Source organism: Lutra lutra, chromosome 2 (genome assembly GCF_902655055.1).
Source record: "Lutra lutra chromosome 2, mLutLut1.2, whole genome shotgun sequence".
NCBI classification, from domain to species: domain Eukaryota; kingdom Metazoa; phylum Chordata; class Mammalia; order Carnivora; family Mustelidae; genus Lutra; species Lutra lutra.
Window position 1 is genome coordinate 87909413 of NC_062279.1, and position 20054 is coordinate 87929466.

A 20054-nucleotide genomic window follows, 5' to 3' on the forward strand; every position below is an offset into this window, starting at 1 on the left:
GGGGCAGTTCAGTAAAATCTTGAACTCTATTTATAGACCACTTGAAACAAACACTGTCCTGTGAAGCCTAAGGAATCCTCCTTGAGAACACAGAAAGTAATTCACCAGTCCCAGCTCTAAAGGCAATTGAAGGGAGGAAAATGCAAGAACTCTGTGTTTTTCCAGTGCTCTACAATTTACAAAGCATTTAGTCCTGCTCATGCTCCCATTTCACCCCGACACTGTTCCAGGAGGTAGATAAGCAAAGGCTAGTAACAGATCCTCATTTTATAGATTACAAAACTGATGTCTAGGAGGTTTAATGAGTTGCTTGAGTTCGTATGACTGGTGAATTGGGGTGGTTGGAGATGGAGGGGAGAAGAAAGTAATAAACGAAAATTATTTTCAGTTAGTGCAATCAACCTGAACTTCATTTAATATTTATTTACCTATGAGAAAAAAATATACAGTCAAGATAAATAATGTTTCCAAAATGTACTTGCAAGCTTAAAATTGTTCCTTCTCCAATTCTGATAGGAAAACCAAAATATGAGAAATAAACACCTAGAGAGACTTTCCAGGGAAACACTTATAAACACGTTTGTATCTGTCTATAACATATACCTACAGAATAATCACATTTTAGGCAAGAAATGCCTTCTTGAAACCTCTCCAAATTAAAATGTGCATATGTCAAGACTCATCTTGAGAAAGATGGTAGGAATTTTTATGAGAAATTTTAATTGATTCTGCCAATCAGCTCTGAATATATACATCTTTACCATCTTTTTTACTATGGGGGTGTTTGCATAATTCCAGTATGTGTACAAAAAGCAAGACTTCACTCAACTGCATTAGTTTATGGGCCAGAAATGATTTTGCTCTATACAGAATTCTTTTATTTTGATTTTGTCCAATACTTTAATTATCTAGGACTCCTCTTTATGCCTTGGTGCCTAGAAAGGATATGCAAAAATTTTTTGGCCTGAGAAGTATTCCTGAGCAATTTAGACTAGCTACACTAAAACTGTGTGTGTGTGTGTGTGTGTGTGTGTGTGTGTGTGTGTCTATGTGTGTGTGTTTGAGAGCCTGAGAGAGATTATGGTTTAAAGAGTACTGCTGGGTTAGCAGATTGGCTCAGTGCCACTGGGGGATTTTCAGATTTACTGCTTCTCTGACTATTGTTGCTGCTCTGATTTATGGATTTCAGAATCTCTTGAAAGGCAAAGTGTCTGGAGTTTAGGGTCTTTCCTTTACAGTCCCTCCAAATCCCGTATACTCTTTTGTGCCCATGTTCACCTTGTGGCGACCTTGCAGGACTCAGCGTTTTTACCTGAGCTCAGTGGCTGGGGAGCCCGCTAGTGCTGGGGAGAGGGCAGTGGTTTCCATTCCTGGGTGATGGAGTCATGGGAGAAACTGCAGAGAACCAACCGAGAGTAGGACCGGAGCCGGGCTCCAATGTGCTTTAAGCGGCTCAGGACCGAGCAGCTGCTCTGTCTCCCAGCCTGCAAGTTGCTGCCTGCATTTGTCACTGACCACTGAAGTGTGTGTTTGTGCAAGGTGAGAGCTGGGTGTTTGCTCGTTAATCTGGAGACAGATCGCCAGGTATTGCTGTTTATTGTGTTTGATAATTTGGGGATGTTGCTATCACCACAAAGCCAGGACCTAGAGCGAGCGTGGTTTTATTTATACCCTCGGTTTCTGTCATGATCCATTCAGTTCTCCACAGTGTCCAAATGGTGGCAACAGATTGGACAGAGTGCCGTCTTACACTGAAATGTGATCAATTTAGTGCCGTTTTCTTGGAGTATTTCCTTAATTGCTGTTGCCAATTGATAGAGCGGTTCATAGACAGAATTCCTGTGCTGATCTGAGAGCATAGGAAAACTGCTTCAGATAAAGATCTGAATTAATATTTCTGGAGTTCTGGCAGAGGTGTATTCTTTGGTTTACCCACATTTTAGTGGTTGAAACTTTGCAGAGAGCTGAGTGCCTTGGGCTCTGATCTGGTGATAAAAGTAACCTCGGAGTTTCTGGGTTTCTGCTTGTCAAAATGAAAACTTTTGCCTGGCCATTGCTGTGTGTAGTGTGTGTGTGTGCACGTGTGCATGCACATGTGTGATTACAAAAATTCTCGAGACCCAAAAGAAACCCAAATAATACTTTGCTGTATTTTAATGTATTTAGATTAGCCAAATTGGCTTATTAGGCTTTGGTTATCAGCATATTTGAATTTTGGAACTTCACATTTTGAGCACACAGACAAGGACAGTACAACTCTAGTGTGCTCTTGTCAAGGTGTGTGGAGGCGTGGGGTATGTACTCACTAGGAATCCAAAGGAATCCAAAATGTGTGCTGGGTAAGCAGACAGGCCTTAATCTTGCCTTGCTTTTTGTATGTTAGCTGCCTAACAACCTGTACAAAATATGAAGGAGATACTCTGTATTGTCGTATCTAAAGAAATACACAGATTTGTATATATGAAACACGTGCTCCGGAGAAGGGAAACATGGGAGTTTGGTATTGTATAAATAGAGAAACAAAGAAATTCAAAAAGCTATCAAATTTTACAAGGAAAGAAAAAGATAATACATTAAGATGAGGAATGATTATGATGGGATACCGAAAAGTACACCAACTGCTCAAATTTTATGTCTAGTGAAAGAACAATAGCATATTTAAGGAAATTCAGAGTCAGCAGACAGGAAGCCAAGAGCAAAAATTCTTAATAAAACATGTTGTCAACCTGTCTCTGAATATACTTGTCTGTCTTAATTAGCTTGAATTCTGTTTCCAAAATTGATAAAGTTAGAATTAAAATGCAAATTTTAAAATTAATTTGATTGGTTTCCATTTGGGTAGATTTTTTTGAAACTAATAAAGTATAATAAGTTATATTAAAATGCAGTGAACATTAAAATTGTTCAAAGCACTTCTCAACTAATAATCACTCTCAAAATCATTTGTCCCACTTTTGCCTTATGTCAGTTAAGAAGAGTCTAATATTCTAAGCTAAAATGTCACCTGTTACTACATACACATGGTCTGCTCAGTTCTTTGGACACTCTCGTCATGGTTTCTTGCTTTCAGACTATGTTAGAGCAGCATGGAATGGTGAGCAGAAAACACCTGATTCTAACACTGTCATGCTTTCTATGTGAGTTAAGAGCAGTGATCGTTTTCATTTGACAGATATGGAACTTGAGGTGTACAAAGAATTGATGATTGGCCTTTCCATTCTGGAACCTATCCTACCCTGGCTTTTCTGCTACCATAATCCAAACTATGGCTACTTCTTTATTTTTTTAATTAACATATAATGTATTATTTGCCCCAGGGGTACAGGTCTGTGAATCATCATTCTTACACATTTCACAGCACTCACCATAGCACATACGCTCCCCAATGTCCATAACCCAACCACCCTCTCCATACCCCCCCAACCCTCCAGCAAACCCTCAGTTTGTTTTGTGAGATTAAGAGTCTCTTATGGTTTGTCTCCCTCCTGATCCCATCTTGTTTTATTTTTTCCTTCCCTACTCCCCACAACCCTCCCACCTCTCAAATTCCTCATATCAGAGAGATCATATAATTGTCTTTCTCTGATTAACTTATTTCACTTAGCATAACACCCTCTAGTTCCATCCACATCATTGCAAATGGCAAGATTTCGTTTCTTTTGATGGCTACATGGTATTCCATTGTATATATATACCACATCTTCTTTATCCATTCATCTCTTGATGGACATCTAGGTTCTTTCCATAGTTGAGCCATTGTGGACATTGCTGCTATAAACATTCAGGTGCCCATGCCCCTTCAAATTACTACATTTGTATCTTTAGGGTAAATACCCAGTAGTGGAACTGCTGGTTGGTAGGGTAGCTCTATTTTCAACTTTTTGAGGAATCTCCATGCTGTTTTCCAGAGTGGCTGCACCAGCTTGCATTCCCACCAACAGTGTAGGAAGGATCCCCTTTCTCTGCATCCTCGCCAATATCTGTCGTTTCCTGACTTGTTAATTTTGTGGCTGCTTCTTTAAAGAGTTTAGCATAACTTAATTTCTGTGACTGAAAAGATGTGATGGAGGGAGGGCCTCTGACCACTGTGAAAAGATATGACAGTATCTGCATCTCTATGATGTTTACAGTACAGTATCTTTGAATGCGGGGTCCATTTGTACACATGGTCACCCCCATGCAAAAAGACTAGAAACTTAGTCATCTATTTGATGAACCGTAATCAATGTAAACAGCCAAAAAAAAAAAAAAGCCTTAAATAGTGTGTGCATTTATTTATTCATTGGATAACTAGCTTACTGTCATATGCAAAGAGGTTTAAAAAGGCTTAGAGATTATAGGTACTGACCTCAAAGCGCGTGCCAGTCTGTTCAAACACATTTATTTCTTTTTTCTGGAGAGAGAGAGAGAGAGCACAAGCATGGGGTGGGGGTGGGGAGTGGGAAAAGGAAGAGGGAGAGAAAGAATCCTAAGCAGGCTCCATACCCAGCATGGAGCCTGATGTGGGGCTTGATCTCGCAACACTGAGATCATGCATGACCTGAGCTGAAACCAGGAGCTGGACCCTCGAGCAGCTGAGCCACCCATGCGCCCCTCAAACACATTTACTTCTATGCAATTAAGCTCTCCTAGTTAAAGGAAAAGATTAGCCTTTATTTATATATTTGATAAGCATCTCTAATTTTTTAAAAAATCTTAAATTTAACATATTATGTTCTTGGTTTTTCTCTTCCCTTTTTTGGCTTTATACTTTATTCTAGACTTTTTACAAAGTCTTTAATTACTGAACCTTGTTTCTTCAGACCTATACTCAATCTCTTCAACCTGGTCAAGAAAGCAATTGTGGTTTATCTCCTGGGACGGGGAAAGACCCACCTCCCTGAGATCAAGAGAGTACTGCCCACTCTGAGCAGGAAGATGGGGTGCTTGTTGGGAAAGGATGGCTACCCAGGAGGGATGGCCGTGTCTCTTGTGCCTAGCATTTCAGCTATTTGTGTGTTCCTTGACATCTAGTCTAGTCTGATATGAAACCTTTATCAACAATTGTTGACAGATACCAACATAGTTACACTTCCACAAAGACCTTTGGTAAATTGAGATTAAATGTGATTTGTAGTATATGGCGTTCACTTAAATTGGTATCAGTAGCTTTTATGGCTCTTTACCTTAGCATTAAGGTAATTAAGTTCTATTCTGCTTACTAACTCCACACCCCTCCTCCTCCTGGCAGGTAGTGTACATTCAGATGAAGTAGTGGGCACTCACACAACTTTTAACTCTTACTTCCAGATTCCTTAGTGTTAGCCTGGGTTATCTGGGGACCAGAAACATGGAAAGTGGGGTATATGATATGATTATTCCTCTGGTAGAATATCCCTCTGAGACCACAAAATATCCTGACGGTCGCTAGGCTCCTTAGTGGGCCCCTGGACTTTAAAAACTAGGCAGCTGGAGTAAGAGCATATGGCAGCAGGTGATTCTCCCTTGGAGACAGAGACGAAAAACATTGTCTGCAATCTGCTTAAGGGGCCTCATTATTTGTCCTGAATCCAGTGTCTACAAGGGAAACGGAATGCATATAGTCTGGTTGTTAGAAGATGGATTCAAGTTGTAACTGCCTGTCATCCTTGGCCACCATGGGAAATACCCACCAACGTAACTTATCTCAAATACATATTTTATGAGCCATGCAATTCCTGCTTTTTTTTTTAAAACCTTTAAATTATTTCTGCCAGGGCAGACTTTACAACCGATTCTAACGTCTACCAGGTTTTCCTTTTTAGCTACTCTCTACCATACACCACAAATAATTTTTTAATGCTAATAACCAGTTAAATTCTTCACATTCTAATAACCAAATGATCCTCATCAATATGTAATTCAATGTATTTACCATTTCCAAATATTTCTAATGACCAAGAAACCATCAACAGGAAATCATTGTCAAGTTTCCTATTACAGGTGTATTGGATCTTAAGGAAATGTTCAAGAATTCTACTCCAAGATAACAAAATTAATAAAAAGTGACTTTTATATGCTCTCTTCTGATAGAATACTTTAAAGGTCAACCTGCCTTGAATATTTTGATGATTAAGTATAAAACACTGGAGGCTATCGCTTCCTTATTCTCTTGTAACATGGGGTTTCACTAGACTGATTAACTTTTAGAAGAATAGGTTTTATCATTTTTGTCTAGTGAGACCAATAGATCAGGAGATGATTGTTGTTGAAAAGATAGTTTGTGACTCACGGTTCCCAAGAGGAAGCGGCACAGCATACCACAGGGTGGGAGTCAGGGACATTTCGGAAAGCACCAGGCAAAGCAGGGTGGACAGGTTTAGGATTGGCTAGTTTGAATAATTTCAGTAAACGCTGGGGTATTAGGGATTGTCTCTAGTTGTCTGAGTACCTGGCCCTGAGGTGGTGAAGGCAAATGGATAGTGTCCCAGAGGGAGGGCCTTGGGAGAGCCAATAAAGGTGCTGGGATGTGGGCTCTGGATTGGTTTATTTGCATATGAAATCTATGCTCTTAGGAAGGTCTTTTCACTATCTAGAAATTAGCTAACATGGGAAGGGCAGCCTCTCCAGAGTCACCAGGACCCCAGAAATCAAAGCGTCAGAAATATAGAAAGTAAGAAGGCATGACTAAAATTAATACTTCCAAATAGGAAGAGATTTCTTACTATCATTTTGCCAGGTGTGGTGTTTACCTGGTTAGTCCATTATGGACAATAGTCTCTTAACACCAAATGATCCCTATCATTTAGGCAACCTGCCTAGGAAATTCCACAGATGTTTTTTTTCATTATTTTTGTTTTTTAAATTCAGTGCTTTAAAACAACAAAAGGTGGAAAACTGAATCTTCTTTACTGAATAATTAGGTATATTTTACTTGTTCTACCCAGCTATATATTATTTGATTTGGAGACTAACAGTTAATACTTCCATATTAGGGTTCTGGTAAACCTTTTTGTTTTGCTTTAACACTAGAATTAGTAAAAGAACTTTGTCTTTGTGACATTCACCATTCACCTTTGGCTGGAATCATTTTCTGGCACACAATAGTTAACAAATAATTGTTAAATGAACAATTAAATGATGAAATTAACCAAATTCATTAGCAGAATTTTCTTCACATTCCTAAAGAGTCTTTTAGACTGTTTCTAGTCTGATTTTCATAATAATGAAATTCAGAAAAAAAGGCGTAGAATTGTTGATTATTTTGTTCAAACAAAAGCTGAATCTCTTATCATTTAAAAACATCCATAGCCAAACGTGCCTTTATAAGCAAACGTAAAATCTGATATGGGACATGCATCAGTTGAGTAGCAATTCAGTTACTGAACTGGCAAATGTAATTCATACCGTCCCTATTCCTCAAGCCAACAACAAGGTGCAGAGGGATCAAAGAACTTTTCATAGTTGAATAAGATAATTAGTTTATCAAATTAGAGTAGATAAGCATGTGCTAAAAAAAAAAGTCTGTAATCAGGAAGGACAAACCTCAGAAATACGGCCTTTCCCCCTTGCACTATTTCTTTCTATTTTTAAACATTTAGGAAAGAAAGCATATGTATGGTGTTTCAGTGGAATGAATTTTTTTTTTCTTTTTTAATCTCCCTATTTAATTTCTCCATTCCAGTTGTTGGAATTCCTCATAGGAATTTAGGGTGTAATAAATAGGGAACTTCAAAACAGTGGGGAAGGTTGAGTGAGTTGACAGTAGATATTGGTACAAGTAGAGAGTCATTTAGGGGGAAAAAATCTTTATTCCTTTGCTCCAAAGTAAATTCTAGAGAGCTGAAGATTGAGATGCAAACTATGAAACAATATGCACGGTTAGCAGAAGGCTTTGGTGAGCTAACTTCCACAGAGTAGATGCTGTTCCGACTATGTCACTAAGCAGCTGTGAGCAGGGGTAGAAATGGCATTCTGCCACTTGGAAGGTACTTAGGCTTTGTGGCCATCACGGTCATTACCATAGCAAAAGGGAGGCTTGTTGACCTAGTCCTTTCTCTGTACCATCTGCCCCACCATAATCTATGTCATTCAGACACCCACATTTCTGAGATGAAGGAAAGCAAAGGTATAAATGTATATCTAATTTCTTTTTTAATTCCAGAGCCTCATGATGCTTTATGTTTTATCCTATAGCCAGATGAGTGCTAGGAAAAAAACATAGACTTGATTTCTTGCTCTTAGTTCTCCTGATTCCCAAAGCTGGCATTTGATTGCGGCCTCAAAGGAACATCGGGGTCTCTGGTATCTGTAGGTTTCTGGTTTATTATTTCCATGGGTGTGACAAGGGAATGAGACACTGTCAGATGCATGCTGGCCCTTCTGAGTTGTTATTAGACTAGATTGAACTGATTCAAGGGGCTTGTGTTTGGTGGGAAGCAGGAAGGCTGTCGCTGGAAATCTTTCTCTCAAGGGTCTGTCGTGTCTCTCCCCTTTTCACTTCCTGTGCTTCTAGTTAATTTTTTTATCCTGGCATTCCTTCCTTTCCATGACCTCTTATACCACCTCACACCATGCTCTGACCTGGATAAAAGAAACACTTATGTCATTCACGCTAGGTTACTCAGACTGGCAGGCCATTTGGAGCAATGTGCGGTGTTCCTAGCAACAAATGAAGGCAAATCCATAGCACTTCAAAGCCTGCAGGCATTGAAAAATCACAGAGAACTACCTAGTTATATTTGGAACTTCTGCTTGGTGGATATGTATTAGTTAAGAAACCTAGAAATTTTTAAAGTATTTTTGGGGGTTTATTTTTAATAGAAACTTGGAAGGTTTCTAAAACAGTCATGGTGAATTTAGTCAAGACGCTGAGAATGAAGGCCAAATGTGTCTAGCTAAAATCTAAAAGTAGGGCATATAAAGTTCACCGGCAGTCACAGGAAAGTGATTTTAATTACCAGGAATAGCTTATATGTGTTAATAACACAAGCAATGTGGCAGTTAGACCTGTTTTGAAATCTGTGAACAGGTTGTTTGACCACAGGGAAGTTATTCAACCAGTTAAGTCTCCATTTTTACATCTGTACTAGTAATGTGAATCACATATTTTGAGGTTAAAATGACAAAATATGTATGTGGATTTGTCTATAGAAATGAAGTCATCTAAAAGCTAATCAGTACAGTTTGTAAAATGGAGATGTTTTAGCAAACAGGATTGCCATGATTTTGTGAGAAGTGCATTTTTTTCAAGATCAGGAAAAAGGGTGAGGTTGGAAAAGTTTACTGGGGAGAATAAGGGAAAAAAATAATGAGAGATAAAGCAGGGCAAATCTGTCAGAAAAAAAGGGATCTGATTATCATTGTGTAGCTTCCTTCTGTGGAGACTAACAGTATGTTACTCAGCGCACCTTCATGTATGTTTGAAGACTTTCAGGATAGAGGAAAGAATGAGACAGTAACAGTAATAGTGGAGGGACCTGGAAAGTTGTATCAAAGAATATTTTATTATATTTTAAAACACCCCTAAGATGTTCTATCTGAAGTACGCTGTTGTTTGTCAGATTTATGTGTAGTACTCAAAAAAAAGGAGCCAGCAAGCCAAGAACAGGTATGTTAGTTACACAGTATGTGCTTTATCATAGTCCATAAAGTGGAAAGAGTGAGAAACCAGTGTTCTTTGAACACACAAAGGAATAACACACCTGTCAAATCAGAGAAAGAAACCTGTGAAGTCAGCATGGTTTCTGGTAGAAGTCAAAAGGTGAACCCAGAGCCCAAACTGAAAAGACCATTAATCTTAAAGAAACGTCAGATTGAGATGAGGACCTCAGCCTAGAAGATCATCTGGCATTTGGAGAGGGGCAAAGATTTATCATTCCTTGCTTTGCTTTATTTAGTTTCCCCAGGCCTTGCGCATTAAATGTCAATAACTCCCCCCATTTATTGTGAAAACTCAAACACTCCTCTGTTTTTCCAAATTCTCCTCCAAGTAGTGTTCCCACCCCTGGCTGGGAACCACAGAGAGTGTAAAAAATAAGATGAACGATACTCAGAAGTGGCCAAGTATCTGAGAACTTCACATCCTTGACTTTCATGGATCTTGGAAGCCATGATTTTTGGTTTTGGTTTTGGTTTTACTATTTTAAAATGAAAGCAGAGGTCTATAATGTCTTGTAAGTAATCTGTCCTTTTGCTGAGGAATGTGTTTGAGTCCTGTTTGTTACAAAACATTTGTATGGACTCGTCACTTACTTGGTCAGTGATATCAGCTTACCTCGTGCTTGCCTGCATCGTTGCCTTTAAGTCTGTGTGTGCGCTGTTTTTTCTACTTGTATTCATTGCCAACTTAATAACTCTCATAATATGGTTTTCAAAAACAAAAAAAATAGACTTTGTTTCATTGTACAAACTGCCTGCCTCTGAAAGAAAAGGCAATCAGAAGGGCTGCTAATGACGGGCAAAGGATGCGAAGAAGTAGAATTAAGTGGGAATTCATAGACAAGAGCAGTTTTGAGTAAATTATGGAATTCAACTTTGGTGATAGTAGGAACCTTTGTCAAAATGAGTTCACCACGCATGCCATAAAACAGCAGCAATAACAGTAAAAAAGTGATTTGTAAAATCGTGTTAATGCCTTTATAATTGACTTTAGGTCTATGTTCACAGAATTATTAAGGGGCCACTCCACGTTTTTAGGTATGTTCCATTTTCTGAAGAAAATGGTATGTTATAGAAGTATCCGAGAATTTAGAGATTCCCAGAAATCTCAGGATCTCTTCCTTGAGCGGGTTAAGAGTCAAATTTGTTGATTCCTGAGGGGAACAAACAAGAGACACCAGGAATGGTAGATTTAACCTGTTTCACCTGCAGTAACCATAAGACTAACCCAAACTTTCCTCTTTGGCAAACCTGAGAAACGTGACCTGCCCCATCGTGTCACCTTATCTGCATGTGGGATGTTGTTCTCACACTGTACTAAGTTTAGTGGTGCACTGAAATTTTCTGTACGTGTCAGAGAGGAGCAGACAGAAGAGATGTCAGGGAAGTCGTGAATACAGTAGCTGTGTTACTTTGCTACGACTGTCAGAACAAAATTCCACACACTGGATGGCTTCAACAACTGTCTCACAGTTCTGGGGGCCGGAAGTCTAAATTCAAGGTGTTGGCAGGTCAGTGCTCCATCTGAAGGCGCTAGGGAAACGTCCGTTCCAGGCTTCTTTCCTAGCTTCCTGGTAGCTTCAGGCATTCCTTAGCTTGTAGACAGCTGTCTTCTCCCTAGGTCGTTTTAAGATCTTCTTTCTGTGAGTGTTTCGAAGTTCCCCCTTTATTTCCTTAAAGATTTTATTTATGTATTTGCCAGAGAAAGAGAAGAAAGTACAAGCAGGGGGATTGGCCAGCAGAGGGAGAAGCAGACTCCCCACTGAGCAAGGAACCTGATGAGGGACTCCATCACAGGACCCCAGGATCATGACTTAAGCTGAAGGCAAATGCTTAACCGACTGAGCCAGCCAGGCACCCCTCGTATTTCTCCTTTTAATAAGGATATCAGTCCTATTGGATTAGGACCTATTCTATTGATCTCATTTTAACTTAATTATTCTTGTGAATACCTTTCCAATTTCCAAATAAGTTCAGCATCTGAGGTACTCGGGGTTAGGACCTCAACATATCTCTTGGGGTCGGGGGAGGGGGCTACAATTCAATTTATAACCTTGGCTCAAAAGAGGGATAATAAGGAGAGATCCTAGGGAAATTCAGCCTCCAGGGCTGGTCGCTCTGTGACCACCACACTTTTCACGGTGTGGTCAGTGCATCGCGATCTCACCTCAGAGCTGTAGTTCTGTAGGAATACAGAACCTCAAGCTCCATCATAGGCTCCCCAAGTCAGAATCTGCATCTTTACCTCCATCCCCAGCTGTTTTGTTAATGAACTAAAGTCTGAGAAGAGCTGTTGCAGCTCATAGAGCCTCGTTCTCAAATGCCAAGAAAGAGAACCAAAAAAGAACAGTGTTTATGTGCAGAGGCCCCATTAATATGTACACAGCAAGTAAAGGCCATTATTCCAGCAGAGCTATGGCACAGTCATTTGTAAAGGAAATATCGATCACAGGCTAATTTTAGGAGTTAAGTTTCAATTATCATTAATTTCCCTTACTGTAGATCATCCCTTGGGAGTGAACTCAGAAGATCATCCTATGCAGAGATAGCTCAATTTCTTGTTCCTAACATTTACTTTGTTTGTGTAAATTGCTGCTTTTCTGCCAAATCAGTCTACTATATGAGTTGACCCAGCCAGCTGAGTCATACAACTTAATCCTGTAATAAGGCTCCTTGAGGAAAAAAAACAAAAAAAAAATTTCCCCCAGTGCCAGGGCAAAGACATTAGAGTTTATAGCATCAAATTCTAAGTGATCAAAAACATGTAAAGTCTTGCCTAACTTACTTTTGTCTTTGGTCCTATAGTCTTTGGCAGCCCTCAAAGTGTAATTCAGCCAGGAGTTGTAGTTGTAGAGTCTATGTTCTATGAAGACATATGGAAAGATAAAACTTCAAAATGAAAGAGGCAGAGTTAACTGTCCTAGAGTCAGCTTGGGCAAATGAGTATTATAGCAGGGGAACAAATATGGCTTCCTGAGATGGAGTCTGAGGGCACGGTTCTCATGGGAATGGCAACTCTGATGTGACGTATGATTGTCCACAGAATTGTCCTGAGAATATGCTCAGGAGGAATCTGCAGCTCTAAAATCCAGGATATCAGCAAGTATACACCATGAACCATATTCTGGTTACATTAAAGCTGCCATGCTGTGGATAATATTGTAGATAAATTTCCTTATATGGGAATGAACCTTTGTAACTGAAAACTAGAGAACTCTTGACAACGTTTGTACCCTCTTCTCTTGAGACCTATACTTGGTTAGATTCCTAGATAAGCACTGGCATTTCTGATCTGTTAGCTCTGTCTACATATTGAGTAGTAAAACCAAACTTTGAAATTTTACTAGCGCCCTGATCTAATTATCTTGATTATCCTTTCCACTAACATGCTTTATTGAATTTGGAAAAATGCCAAGACAGAGTAGGGAACATGTATTCTTGCTATGTGCCAGTCACTTTCCTGAGTGTTTTGTGCACTTACGTATACTTGATTCTCAACAATGTTATAAATTGCAGATGAGGAAATTATGCAGACGAGGGAATTGAGGCAGACAGAGGTTACGTAAGTTGCCATGTCATTGTTGTCAGAGCCAGAATTCCAGTTCCAACTTGAGAAGCCTATGCTCTCCTAACCACTGTGGATATTGCCTTTCAAAAGAGACATGTAGTCATTCTGAATATCTCCTTAGAAGGAGGTCGAAGGAACTACTTTAAAATGTGTGTTTTTTTTTTAAATCTCTTTTATTGCAACAGAGAATTACTACTGCAGATGTGTCCCCCTCTTCTTTTGGAAATGTGAACTTCCTCAAGTGATAGATATTTTAGGCACATTTCCTTTCAGTTATAAACCAAATAAATATTTTCCTTACCCCCTCCCTCCTTGATTCCATACCTTCTCCATTTGGCTTTGCCATGTACCTGCTGCCTCTCTTATTCACATGAGAATGCACCTTGGATGTTTCTACTCTTCCTCCCTTTGTTTCTGCCTCCAACAGAACTGAACTCCTCACTTTTATTTGTTGTTTCTGTTCTGGTCTATATGCAGTTCTAATAAAAGCATAGGCCTGTTTCCACAACCTGAACATTGTCCATCACATTCCTATAAACAACTATTTTACTTAAATGGCATGTAATAAATGTGATGCCTCCTTAATTCCAGAAGGAGGGGGAAACACAACAGTGACAATGAACTAAACATAGTAACCACTCCTATTGTTTTGGGAAATCATAATAAAACAAGATAGACTCAATTGAAATAATTGTACAGATTATCTTAAACATGAAGAATAGCAATTTGTAAGTATGTATTGCTCAGCATAGTCCTTACCTCCAAGTACCTTTCCCAAAGAGGAAAGTGTATTATTGATTAAAATTTGGATATCAGAAGGTAGAAACTTTCTAGTTGTCCATACCTTTTTATTGATAGTATTTACCCAAACTATAATATATATATATGTACACATATGTACATATATATATATTATATTATTTTTATTGATACTATTTACCCAAACTTGAATCCCTGGTAACAGAATCTATATTCACATAAAACCTCTTTATCACTGCAGATGAAGCTTTAAGCCTGCATTTGTCAGATTATAATTCCAACATTTTTAAGAATAAAATAATTTTGAGAATACAGTAATTTCACTGTGTTGACCAAGAAGGTGCAAAATAAATGTTTTTAACTGAAGTTAATGTAGAAGCTATAAAGTACCTCTGTTAAGCATTCAGTGACCTATATTAGGTTGGAGAAAACAGAACAAAACAAAAATAGAAAACACGTGACAGAATAAACTTAAGTAAATTTTGAAAACAATACCTAAGAAACCTAGTGTCAGGAGCAACTGGGTAGTTCAGGCAGTTAAGCATCTGACTCTTAGCTTTCGCTCAGGTCATGATCTCGGGGTCATGAGATCAAGCCCTGTGGGGGGCTCCCTGTGTAGCTCAGAGTCTGCTTGAGATTCTCTCTCCTCTCCCTTTGCCCTTCTCCTCTGTTCATTCCCTTTCTCTCTCTCTAAAATAAATAAATAAAATCTTAAAAAAAAAAAAGAAAGGAAAAAGAAAACTAGTGCTAATTGCACAATTGTTCAGGGGATATGAGGAATCATTTTTCCTGAATTGCATTTTAAATCTTGCCTTTAGGCAGTGAACTTGTGTAATTAAAAGCCATGAAGAAGAGAGACACTTCAGAGTGGATGCTGAGCCCAGCAGCCAGGCAAGGTGTGATGACATGAGTGGCTCAACAGTGGCCCTGTGCACGGAACACTGCAGATGGCCTTCCTAGTCCTATGGGACCATGTCTCATCCCATATTATCTGTTTCATATGATATGTTCTCACTCAGAACTGTTGTCGACACAAGGCTTTGAATATTTATCAGGATTATCATCTGATGGTTATAGCTTTGGTTTTGTAAATGAAAGGAAGTCCACAGAATGTGAAATCTTTAAGAAATAAAGAAATAAGAAATTAAGAAACTCTACCTGTGATGGGCCAATATTATTGAAATACAGCTTTTCTAAATAAAAATTCAAATGTTAATTTTATTCCATGCTGCAGCACAGCTTGTAATGGCCCTTAAGTTGTTCTTAAAGTCATCATGTCCCCTGATTAAAAGGAGACTATCCATGTTAGAAAGTCCCATAGATGAAGGGTAGAAGTAGATGGAGATCTACTCTAATTATGCACTTAGACAGCATTTATCAGTTTATCAACATGGAACTGCTGATTACTTTAGGTGCTCTATTTGATTATTAGCATCTAGGATTTGGTCACTTTAAGTGTTACAAAGAGCAGGGTGCTTGGGTGGCTCTGTTGGTTAAGCACCTGCCTTCAACTCAGGTCATGACCCCAGCCTGGGATTGAGGCCCATGTTGGGCTCTCTGCTCAGCAGGGAATCTGCTTCTCCTTCTCCCTCTGCCTGCTGCTCCCCCTGTTTGTACCCTCTCTCAAATAAATAAAATCTTAAAAAATAAAAACTGTTACAAAGACCACATAAATGGTAATGTTAAAGTAGATCCCTTATATCTCATCAAGAAACCATAGCAGATGTTGTTTTGTTTGATTTCCTTCAGTTCCCTTTTAGGCCTGCCTATTATTAGTTTTTATTTTTTTATAATTTTTAAATTTTATTTATTTATTTGACAGAGAGAGAGAGATCACAAGTAGGCGGGGGGGGGGGGAGTGAAGCAGGCTCCCCGCTGAGCAGAGAACCCGATGTGGGGCTCTATCCCAGGACCCTGAGATCATGACCTGAGCCGAAGGCAGAGGCTTTAACCCACTGAGCCACCCAGGTGCCCCTATTATTTTATTTATTTATTTTTAAAGATTTTATTTATTTATTTGACAGAGAGAAATCACAAGTAGGCAGAGAGGCAGGCAGAGAGAGAGGAGGAAGCAGGCTCCCTGCCGAGCAGAGAGCCCGATGCGGGGCTCGATCCCAGGACCCTGAGATCATGACCTGAGCCGAAGGCAGCGGCCCAACCCACTGAGCCACCCAGGCGCCCCCTATTATTAGTTTTTAAATGAGATCTAGCATAGTTATTCAGGAGAATATTTTCATTCAGTAGAGCCTATTTCTCTACGTTCAGTGGAGTACACCTGTTAAAAACTTATGCTGTCTTGGGATGGAAAACACCCTCATTGAAGTGTGATGATAGAAGTAAGAATAGGGGAGACATCTATCAATTCATTTGAATGGCTATATATTTTTAAATTTTTTGGTGGATTATCTGCGGTCAAAGGCCAGATAAAAAAGAAACCTTCGGGGCACCTGGGTGGCTTAGTGGGTTAAGGCCTCTGCCTTCGGCTTGGGTCATGATCCCAGGGTTCAGGGATCAAGCCCCAAATCGGGCTCTCTGCTCAGCAGGGAGCCTGCTTCCCCACCTCTCTCTCTCTCTGCCTGCCTCTTTGCCTGCCTGTGGTCTCTGTCTATCAAATGGATGGATAGAATCTTTGGGGAAAAAAAAAAATAGAAGCCTTCTTCTACATTTGATGTTCCTGGTAATTAGCCAAAGAGAGACAGTACACTGTAGTCTCCTGAAACTCATAAATCCTTGCTCTTGAAATGGGTTGGGTTGATTCCTATTAATGCAGTTTCCAGGAAAGAAGGTAGATCCTTTGCTGACTTTTTCTTTCTTTTTTATTTTTTTATTTTTTTATTTTTAGCAGCATGGAAGGATTCACTGAACTGAATAAGATTCCATTTTTTGTTTGCATCAGCCTCACTTGTACTTTTTCTGAGTATCTTTTTATACTTACCTGTTGTTTACTTATTGAGCACACTTTCAGGTCATATTAACAGGCAAGAAAGCTTAACCTCATTATTCCAAATCCAGTTTATATCTCAGAGCTAGTGATTAAAAATTATATGAAATGTGTGAAGAGGAACTTTCTTTTTGACCTATAAAACATTACTAAAATGAGTTTCAAATGTGAGAGGGATTAGGGATCTTGAAGTTCTCATCCTTTTCCCAGTGATTCCATTCATTCTAGCATACGTTTCTTTATTTCATTGTGCTTCATGTTCCTAAGGTAGAATGTTGCAGAACTTGCTGTTGTAATTGATTTCATGGGGGTTTTAAGACAAGTGGTATTTGGTTAATATGAATGAGAAACAAATATTCAAAAACTCTTGTTTTAAACTCTATTGAGATAAATGGAAATTTTTCAATGTTGATATAAAGTTGGTTAAAATACATGGTTTTTAAGATGCATACCTCTGTGTCTCTTAATACAAGTTCTGATGTGGCTAAATGATGTTATTTACTTAAAATGGTTAGCCTGGGTTGATTTTTAAACTCTTAAATCAACTACTGATGTCTCCTATTTTAAACAAATATAGTGCGTTACAAAATTTCCTATTTCTACCAAAAGGACTAAAGTAGAGGTTATTCTTTTCATCATCTGTAACAATAACTTCACGTAATTCCACAGTTTTCAAGTTAAGTTCTTCAAGGAGGAAGTAGTGACGGAAAAATTCTCTTTTTGGATTCTTTGGACACCAATAATTTGGAGCTTACATGTGATAGAGATGATCAAAATAATTATACTAGACATTTGTTTGTTCAACTACAACTCTATGAAGTGGTCACAGTATCCTTTCCACTTTACAGCAAAGGAAACAGCTGAGTTTTGGAGGGATGGAATTACTTCTCCAACTATCAAATAGCAGAGTCTGGGTCCAAACTCAATTGGCCTTGAGACCCAAGAGGCCAGGGGCTCTTAAATCAACCCTCCTCAGTTCCATTTTATAGTCTTCCAAGGAGCTTCCTACTGATGCCTCCACCTGAGTAACATCGCTGAATGAAACAGGGAATGAAACATTCCCTGAATGTGTTCCACATATGGGTATGCATGGGGCTGAGGGGGGGAGGGCGTGGCAAAAGGAAGACATTCCCACCTGCATTTCAGACTAATTTCGCTTTACATATATTGCCATGTAACATAAAAATCTACCAACTGTATATATTAGACTTCTGAGTCCACTTTCATCTGAAGAAAAATTTCTACTAAAAACAAACAAAAATAAATGAACAGAAATGAAAGAAAATTATACTAATATTATCTAACACATATGTAGAGCTTATATAAGCCAGGAACTATTCCAGTAATTCTTATTGCTATCCAGTGAGATAGTCTACTATTTTCATTTCATAGATGAGGAAATGGAACAGATTAAATGACTTACTCAAGGTCTCAGCTCTTAGGAAGTTCAGATGGAACTAGAATCCAGGCAGTCTGGCTTCTGAATCTGGGCTTTTAAACATATGCTAATGCATCCTCTGAACTGTGAATAATAATAATAATAATAATAATATTAAAATAATAAAATATTATTATTATTATTTAAAAAAGAATAAATAATACATTTCTCACTATGTACCAGGCACTATTCTAAGCATTTACATATAAGCCTGCTTATGTGTCCCTTTCCTCTTATGTAAAAGAGAGAAAAAAAGAGCAAGAATATACTTCTGAAACTGTAGAATATTTTAGACATAATTAAAAAATGGGTTTCCTGTTGAACATATATCCTGTATGCACTACTTGAGTGATATAATAGGAGATGCATGTATACCCCTCAAGAGGAAATTTCAGGGTTTCTCTTTTGAAATAAATGCATGATTAGTATCATTCAGGTGTTTGGTGGTTGCTTGCCCCTGACCCTGACCGCTCCGTTGAGTGCAGTAGGAAGTAGATGAAAACTTAAGGCCTGTGTTTACTCTATGCCCAAATCCAGCTCTCTCTTTCATGTCGGTGAGGTTAGAGCACTGGCTCTGGAGTCAGGATGTGAGGATTCAAATCCTGGCTGTGTCTGCTACCCAGGTAAGGCTGGGCAAGGAGTTAACCTTAGTCTCTTAGTGGCCCCATCCACAGATCGGAAGGAGTCCTATTTTATACATCATCTGGCTGTCTGGAGGGCTAAATGATGCAAAACATTTTCATTGTTGTTATTACAACACAATAAAGGAAGTCCTCTAGGCCATGAAATGTATAAAATCTTACAAAACTGCTACATTACCTCGATCTAGTCCCACAAAATGAGGATCAATAAAGAAAAGTCATGAATTCAACCCATGAGGAGAACTGGCAAGGAGCATTATATACACATCAGCTGTGGCAAAAATAAGTCCACATTGTTTGTAGAAGGCCTCTGATGTCTGGATTACCAGCTGTCTGGAAAAGGGAGAACATAGCTTCCTTTTTTTGTTTAATGGGATCTGCCCCAGCTGGCATTAAGGGAAGAGTATGGGAGCGCATGTTGCTGGAACGTCTCTCTGTGCCAAGTGCATTGTGTAACTTGTCTCATTTGGCCCTCCCAACTTAATGGTCAGATGGTATCTCTACCCTTTGTGTTCACATGGGAGACGGAGACTTAGGAAGGACAAAGAGCCTAGACGAGAACCCACAGGTAGTAAACCGTTTCTGATTCCAAGTTCAGTCAGACCACACTATTGACGGCTCTTGACAGTGCTAAATATACTCACCATTAACCAGTTGGAGTCAGCACTAAAAATCAGAAGTTTCATATTAAGAAACATCACATGTTACATTAAGGTATTTGAAAATTGTATGATCTACAAATAGTTATTCATAAATGGCCTCTAGTTTTTTCGTATTAGTAATTTACCCGAAATTGTGTCTTTCATTTCCATTTGTTTTCTCCCTTTATAACTCTTCATATTTTTTCCTTATTCCAAAACTATAGAATGTTTATATATAACATATATATATATATGTTGATTGAATATTATATACCTGAGTAAGAAACTTTGTGTATGAAAAAAATTTAAAATGTGCAAGGTTAGAAGTATACTAGACTTTCTTCCTCTAAGTAGCTATAGGAAATGAACTCCTGGAAAGTGAGAAATTTGTCATTATTGAATCAAATATACAAGGTGCTCTTAGAATTTTTATGAGTGCCTATAAGTT

At 38.7% G+C, this 20054-nt stretch overlaps 1 protein-coding gene across 5 annotated transcripts in view; it reads left to right on the forward strand.

The window, feature by feature from the left end:
• The window catches only part of ARHGAP24 (Rho GTPase activating protein 24), a 531966-nt gene that overhangs the window by 354103 nt on the left and 157809 nt on the right, over window positions 1–20054 (forward strand). The window contains exon 1 of one of the 5 annotated variants that reach the window (XM_047717882.1): window positions 1320–1584. The exons of 3 other annotated variants lie outside the window; for them this stretch is intronic. The gene's annotated coding sequence lies outside the window, so the exon portion shown is untranslated. Of the gene's footprint in view, window positions 1–1319; window positions 1585–20054 lie in introns of those variants that run through there. One more of the 5 variants, XM_047717883.1, reaches the window with a different exon arrangement.